The following is an 8,392-nucleotide window of genomic DNA, read 5'->3' as shown; positions in this document are numbered from 1 at the left end:
TTCCAATTAGTGATTTTGTTTCCCTTTGATAAACAGCCAGAAGTACAATTTCTGGATCATAGGGCAGCTCTATTTTATATAATTTTGAAAAAAATCTTCCTAATATTTTTACTTTCTCATTTACTACTTTATTTTTTCAATTGTTTAAGTTTTCTTTTATAAATTGTTCAAGTACAGTTTTTCCAATTTCTATCCACCCACACCACCCCACCCCAGTGACCCGACCACCCACCCACAATCCCATTCCCACTTGAATTAGTCCACGTCTCCTTTATAGTTATTCCTGAAAACTCATCCCCATTTTGCCCCATTATCCCCTCCCTCCTCCCTTCTGGTTCCTGTCAGTTTGTTTCTCATTTAAATTTCTCTGGTTATATTTTGCTTGCTTGTTTGTTTTGTTGACTAGGTTTCACTTATAGGTAAGATCATGTAGTATTGATCTTTCACCACCTGGCTTATTTCACTTAGCATAATGTTCTCCACTTCCATCCATGACATTACAAAGGATAGGAGTTCCTTCCTTCTGTCTGCTGCATAGTACTCCATACTGTAAGTGTACCGTATTTTTTGATCCATTCATTTGCAGATGTGCACTTAGTTTTATTCCAGCACTTGGCTCTTCTAAATTCTGCTATGAACATTGGGGTGCATAGGTTCTTTTGGATTGGTGTTTCAGTGTCATTATGACAAAATCCCAGCAGTGGAATTGCAGAGTCAAAAGGCAGTTCCATGCTTAGTTTTCTGAAGACATTACATAACATTTTCCACAGTGGCTGCACCAGTCTGCATTCCCAACAACAGTGCATCAGGGTTCCATTTTCTCCACATCCTCTTCAACACTTGTTGTTTTTTTCATTGTTTATGATGGCCATTCTGACCAGTGTGAGTGGTATCTCATTGTGGTTTTCATTTGCATCTTTCTGATGGCTAGTGATGCTGAGTTCCTTTCATATGTCTCTGGGCCCACTGTATGTCCTCCTTGGAGAAGTGTCTAAATTCTTTATCTATTTTTCAATTGGGTTGTTTGTCTTCTTAGAGTGTAGTTGTATGAGTTCTTTATTTATTTTTTAGATCAAACCCTTGTCCAAGGTATCATTGGCAAATATGTTTTCCCAGACAGTTGGTTCTCTTTTCATTTTAATGCTATTTTCTTTAGCTGTGTGGAAGATTTTTATTTTGATGTGATCCCATTTGTTTATTCTTTCCTTTATGTTCCTTGCTCTAGGGGACATATCAGTGAAAATATTGCTGCTTGGGATATATGAGAATTTCAAGCCTACATTCTTCTCTAAGACTCTTATAGTATCACAGCTTTTATTTAACTCTTTTATCTATCTTGAATTTATTTTTGTGTATGTTGTAAGAGTTTCCCTGTTTTGCATGTAGCTGTCCAGACTTCCAACACCATTTGTTGAAGATGATATTTTTACTCCATTTTATACTTCTGTCCCCTTTGTCAAAATTAATTAACCATAGAGACTTGAATATATTTCTGGGCTCTTGATTCTCTTCTATTGGTCTATATATCTGTTCTTATGCCAGTACCGGCTGTTTTGATTATAGTGGCCTTGTAATATAATTTGAAATCAGGTGTTGTGACCCCTCCTACTTTGTTCTTCTTTCTCAAAATTGCTTAGGCTATTCAGGGTCATTTGTGTTTTCATATAAATTTTTGAAATATTTGTTTTATATCTGTGAAATATGTCATTGATACTTTAATAGAGATTGTGTTTAATCTATAAATCATTTTGGGTAGTATGAACATTTTGATGATGTTTGTTCTTCCAATCCATGAACACACTACATGCTTTCATTTTCTTGTTTTCCATAATTTTCTTCTTCCATGTTGTGTAGTTTTGTGAGTACAGATCTTTTACCTCCTTGTTTCAGTTTATATAGAGGTACTTTATTTTTCTTGTTGCTATATCAAATGGAATTTTTTTCTCATAATTTCTTTCTGAAACTTTATTGTTGGTATATGAAAATGCCTTTGATTTCTGAATGTTGACTTTGCATTACACTGTTTTACCAAATTCATTTATGAGGTGAAGATTTTTTGGTGTAATCTGTAGAATTTTATATGTACACTATCACGTTATCTGCAAACAATGACAGTTTCATTTACTCCTTTCTGATATGCATGCCTTTTATGTTATTTTCTCTTCTGATTGCTGTGGCTAAAACTTTCAATACTATGTTGAATAAGAGTGGTGAAAGAAGACATCCTTGTCTTGTTCCTGATCTTAGTGGGAAAGCTTTTAGTTTTTGCCCATTCAGTATGATGTTGGCTGTAGGGCTCTCTTATATGGCCTTTATTATGTTAAGGGATGCTTCTTCTATTCCCACTTTGCTGAGAGTTTTTATCATAAGTGGGTGCTGCGCCTTATCAAATGCTTTTCCCCCTCTATTGATATAATCAAGTGATTTTTGTTTTTTATTTTGTATATTTAATGTATTAAGCTTATTGATTTGCAAATATTGTACCCTCCTTGCATTCCTGGAATGAATCCCACTTGGTCATGGTGTATAATCTTTTTAATGTATTGCTGGATACTGTTAGCCAATATTTTGTTGAAGAGTTTAGTATCTATTTTATCAGCTATGTTGGTGTATAGTTTTCTTTCTTTCTTGTGTCTTTACCTAGGATGATGCTGGCTCCATAAGAAGAATTTGGAAGTCTTCCATCATCTTGAATGTTTAGGAATAATCTCTAAAAGGTAGTGGTTAGCTCTTCCTGAAATGATTTGTAAATTTCTCCTATGAAACCATCTAGTCCAGGGATTTTGTGTGTTAGGAGTTCTCTGGTTATTGCTTCAATTTCATCAGATATTATTGGTCTATTCAGGATTTTTTGTTTCTCTTCATTTTGAGAAGATTAAATTTTTCTATAAATTATTCACTTTACCTAGATTTTGAGTTTCTTCTCAAAAGAAAGAGAATAAATATATCACTATATTTCTTTGTGATAATTTTTTACAGTTATTTGTATTTCTGTGCTATGGGCTGTAATCTCTTCTCTTTCATGTCTGATTGTGTTTATTTTTTTCCTCTCTCTTTTTTTCTTGATCTGTCTGTTTAAAGGCTTGTCATTTTTATTTATCTTTTCAAAGAATCAACTGCTGTGTGTATTCATCTTTAAAATTTTTATTTTAGTCTTTATGTCATCTTGGCTGTCTTTATTATTGTTTCTTCAGTTCATGTAGATGTAGGGTTAGGTTGTTTATTTTTAAATGTCTCTATATTTTTCAGCTAGGCTTATATTACAATGAATTTCCCTCTCAGCATTGCCTTTACTGTGTTCCATAAATTTTGAGCTGTTGTGAGTACATTTTCTTTTTTCCCCCAGAAAGATTTTTATTTCTTCATTGATCTCATTTTTAACCTATTAATTGTTTAATAACATGACATTCAATCTCCATGAGTTTGAGTGTTTTTTCCCCCTTGAGGTTGGTTTCTTTTTTCAGTCCCTTGTGATTGGAGAAAATGCTTAATATGATTTCCATTTTCTTTAATATGTTGAGGCTTGTTTTGTGTTTGATCATGTGATTAATCTTTGAAAGTACTCCATGTGCATTTGAAAATAATGTGTATCTTTCTTTTTTGGAATGAAAGGCTCTATATACATCAATTAAGTCCATTTGATCTAGGACATTGTTCAGTACCACAAATATTTTGTTTGGAAGATCTATCAATTTTAGACAGAGGGGTATTAAAATCCCCTACTATAATTGTGCTGTTGTCAATCTTTCTTGAAGTCTTCCAATATTTTCTTTATATATTTGGGTGCTCCTATGTTGGGTGCATATACGTTTACATATACGTCTTCTTATAGATTCCTCCCTTGAGTATTATTAAGTGTCCTTCTCTGTCTCTTTTATAGCATTTGTTTTGAAATCTATTTTGTCTGATATAATTATTGCTACCCCGGATTTTTTTTCTCTGTCAATTTCTTGGAATATTTCTTTCCAACTCTTCACTTTCAGTCTGTGTAGTTATTTTGTGTTGAGGTGTGTCTTTTGTAGGCAGCATATGTATAGGTCATGCTTTCTTATCCATTCAGCTAGTCTATGTCTTTTGATTGGGGCATACAATCCATTCACATTTAAGATTATTACTGACAGGTTTTTTAGTAAATGGCAAAGAAAAGTTTTTCATTGCCATTTTACTTCTTAGGTAGCTGTGTTCATCTCTCACTCTTTTTTTTCCCTTTTTTTAAAGCAGTACCTTTAGCATATCACGAAGTTCTGATTTGGTGGAGGTGTAATTTTTGAGCCTTTTCTGACTGGAAATATTCTTATTTTGCCTTCCCTTTTAATTGAGAGTTTTGCTGGACATAGCGTTTTTGGTTGCAGGCCTTTGTTTTTCATTACTGTAAATATTTCCAGCAATTCCCTTCTGGCTTGTGGTGTTTCCATTCAGAATGCAGCTGCTAGCCTTATCAGGTCTCCCTTGTATGTCACTTTCTGTCTCTCCCCTGCTACCTCTATGATTCTCTCTTTGTCTTGGAATTTTGTCATTTTAATTATAATGTGTCTTGGAGTGGTCCTCTTTGGGATCTTCTTGATCAGTATGTCTTGGATTTGTGTGACTTTTTCTCTCATCAAGTTAAGGAAGGTTTCCACCATTACTTTTTCAAACAGGCTTTCTATCCTTTGCTCTTCTTTTCCTTATGGTATCCTCATCATGTGGATATTATTACTTTTCGTGTATCCTGCAGTTCCCTTAACATCTCCTCATTCTTTCTGATTCTTTTTTCCTTTTCTTACTCTTTTTAGGTGCTTCCTTCTACCTTGTCCTCCAGCTCACTGATTCAATACTGTTTTGTTCATTATAGCTGTGCAGTATAGCTTGAAATCAAGAAGTTGAGTTACCTCTGACATTTTTTCTTTCTCAATACTGCTTTATTTTATTAGTGACCTTATATTATTGCATATAAATTATAGGGCTAATTGTCATAGTTTAGGGAGAATGCCATTGGATTTTTATATGAATTAATTTTAATGTGTAGATTTCTCTGGGTAATATGTTTAACTTAGTGATATTAATCTTTCCCAACCATGACCATAATATATCCCTTTATTCACTCATGTCCTCTTTAAATCATTTCTTCAGTATCTTTTTTTTTACAGCAGGTCACTTACCACTTTGGTTAAATTTATTCCTTGGCATTTCATTCTTTTTGATGCAATTGTAACTGGGGTGGTTTTCTTAATTTCTCCTTCTGTTTGTTAGTTATTAGGGTGCAACTCAAAATTTATTCCTGTGTATTAATTCTGTATTCTACTACTTTACCAAATTAATTTATTAATTCTATAAATTTTTAGTCTATATAGTATGACCGCATGAGCAGATAGTGATAGTTGTATTTCTTTTCAATTTGGATGTCTTTTATTTCTTTTTATTTTAAAAAGTTTATTGTTTTTAGAGAGAGAGGAATGGAGAAAGTAAGAAAGATACAGAGAAGGAGAGAGAGAAACACCAATTTGTTGTTCTACTTATTTATTCATTCATTGGTTAATTCTTGTACGTGCCCTAATGGAGAATTGAATCCACAACCTTGGTGAATTTGGAAGACACTCTAAACAACAGAGATATCTGGCCAGGGATTAATTTTCATTCTTGTCTGACATCTATGACTAGGACTTCCAATGCTATATTGAAAAATAAAGGTTAGAATAAGTGTCTGTGTCTTGTTTCTTATCTTAGGTGAAAAGCTGAAAGCTTTTCACCATCAAGTATGAGGTTAGCTATGCGCTTGTCATATATAGTCTCAACATATTAAGGTAAGTTTCTTTTATCCAAGGTTTTTGAGAGCTTTTATCATAAATACATATTGAATTATGTTTAATGCTTTTATTGAATCTGTTGAGATAATCACACAATATTTCTTCTTGGTTTTATTGATGCGACAAGTCACATTGTTTTGCAGATCAAAACATCCTTGCATCATTTGTGTAAATTTTGTATATAATCTTAGAGTAAAACCTGTAACATAGTGTTAAATTTGGTTTGCTAGCATTTTGTTGAGAAGTTTTGCATTTGCATTCATCAGGGATATTGGATTCTAATTTTCTCTTTTTTAGTGTGCTTGTCTAAGTTTAGTATTAGTCTAATATTGGACTCATGGAATAAGTTTGGGAGTATTCCTTTCTCTTCAGTTAGCTGAAATATTTTTGCTGGATAGGTATTAATTTTTTAAAAAATGCTTGGTAGACTTTAGCTGTAAACCATTTGTCTGGTCCTGCACTTTTGTTTGTTGCAAGTTTATTATTATTATTATTATTATTATTATTATTATTACTTCAATTTCCTTGCTGGTAATTGATCTGTACAAATTTTCTTTTATTCTGGTTTAGTATTGGAAGGTTGTATGTTTTAAATGTATCAGTTTCTTCTAAAGTATCCAAATAGTTGACATAATTGTAGCTGGTAGTCTTTAATAACCTTTTGTACTTCATGGTGTTGGTTGTAATACTATTTATTTCATTGATGTTTTTATTTATTTGGGCTAATCCTCTTTTTTCTTGGTGAGTCTTACTAGATATTTGTCAAATTTATTTATCTTTTCAAAGAACCATCTTTTAGTTCTATCGATATTTTATTGTTTTTTTTAGTCTCTATTTCATTTATTTCCACTTTTCTCTTTCTTAGTTTCTCATTCTATCTATTTTGGGGTATGTTTATTTTTTCTAATTAACTTACATGTGAAATTAAGTTGTTTGCTTAGGATCGTTTCTGCTCCGTGTGGTAGGCCTGTATTGCTATGAAATTTCCTGTAAAAATCACTTTAATCAAAACCCATACATTTGTAAAGTTGTGTTTTCATTTTCATCTTTCTCAAGGTAGTTTTTTAAAAAAATTTCTGTCTGGATTTACTCTTTGATCCATCACTTGTTTTATATTATGCCTTTTAATTTCCATGCATTTGTGTATTATCAAGTATTATTCCTATATTTGATTTTTATTTTCATGACCTTCTGGTTAAGAAATATGTTTTACATGATTTCAATCTTTTTGAATTTATTGAGGCTTGTTTTATGGCCTAATATGTGGTCTGTTCTTAAAAATGTTCCAGGTGCACTTGAAAAATAAATTGTATCTGCAGTTTTTGTTTCAAATGTTTTATAAACTTTTATAAGTCAATCTTATATAATGTGGCATTAAAAACCATTATTTTCTTAACTATTTTTCTGTCTGGTTGATATATCTATTGAAGTGAGCGGGGTATTAATGTCCCCAATTGTTAATGTATTACTGTTAACCATAGCTTAATGTCTATTAATGTAATTGGGTGTTTCTATGTTGAATGTGTGGATACCTACATTAGTTACACCCACTTCTTGGATTGGCTCAATTAATGTTATATAATGTACTGCCTTGTTTCTTTTTACAAAAAAAAAAAAAAAAACCTTTACTTTATCTCAGGGAAATAATCCAGGACAGACTCAGATATGTGGCTCTGGGGCAGGGAAATACACCAACCAACTTTTCTGATGTCAGAATAACACCCCCCCCCCAAGAAATATGCCATTTCTTCCTGAAGACCTTTCAGAAACAGCCATTTCAGTGTCTAAGACTGATAACCAGCCGTCAGGAAAAGAAAGGCAGGGGCAGATCTAATGGTGCCTTGAGAAGTTTGTAGACCTGAACCTGGGATTTATGCTGGTAAAAACTGGCCTTGGAGCATAGCTTGGCCCTTCACATATGTAATCAATCCCAGCAGAGGCAACCAAAAACTGTACATTGCCTGTAGCTTTGAACAGTTTACCAAGGGAAAGACATACACAGCATCTGACATTTGCTAGTGCCAACCTCAGACAACACCAGAGGAATATGCAAAAGGAGATGCCAGCAAGAAGGCACTAAACTCTGTTGAGGTGAATTCCACTTTGTTCTTTTTTATTGCTTTTTATTTTGTCTATATTTTAATTTCCATCTATTTTTTATTCAACTCATTTATTCAAATGAGAATTTGAAGAATATATACATATATTTCAGGGATGCAGTATAAACACACACTCACATTAGGCTAGTTTATATGAACCTATAGAACAAGATGTACTGTTTGGGCTCATATATTCTTTTTTAAAATAATTTTTTTATTGTTGCTAAAATACAGCTGTGTCCATTTTCCCCCTATCTCTCATTCCCACCCCAGCCATCCCCACCTCCCACCCTCATTCCTATCCCCCTTTGGTATTGTTCATGTATCCTTTATATGTTCTTGAAAACCCCTCCCTTTACCCCCGCTTTATCCCCTCCACCTCCTCTCTGGTAACTGTCAGTTTGTTTTTAATTTCACTGTTCCTGGTCACATTTTGCTTGCTTGTTTGTTTCCTTGATTATGTTCTACTTAAAGGTGAGATCATATGGTATTTGTCTTTCATGGCCT

The sequence above is a fragment of the Sturnira hondurensis genome, unplaced genomic scaffold (genome assembly GCF_014824575.4).
Source record: "Sturnira hondurensis isolate 20B ecotype Veracruz unplaced genomic scaffold, ASM1482457v3 Scaffold0013699, whole genome shotgun sequence".
NCBI classification, from domain to species: Eukaryota; Metazoa; Chordata; class Mammalia; order Chiroptera; family Phyllostomidae; genus Sturnira; species Sturnira hondurensis.
This window is presented reverse-complemented; position numbering follows the sequence as displayed.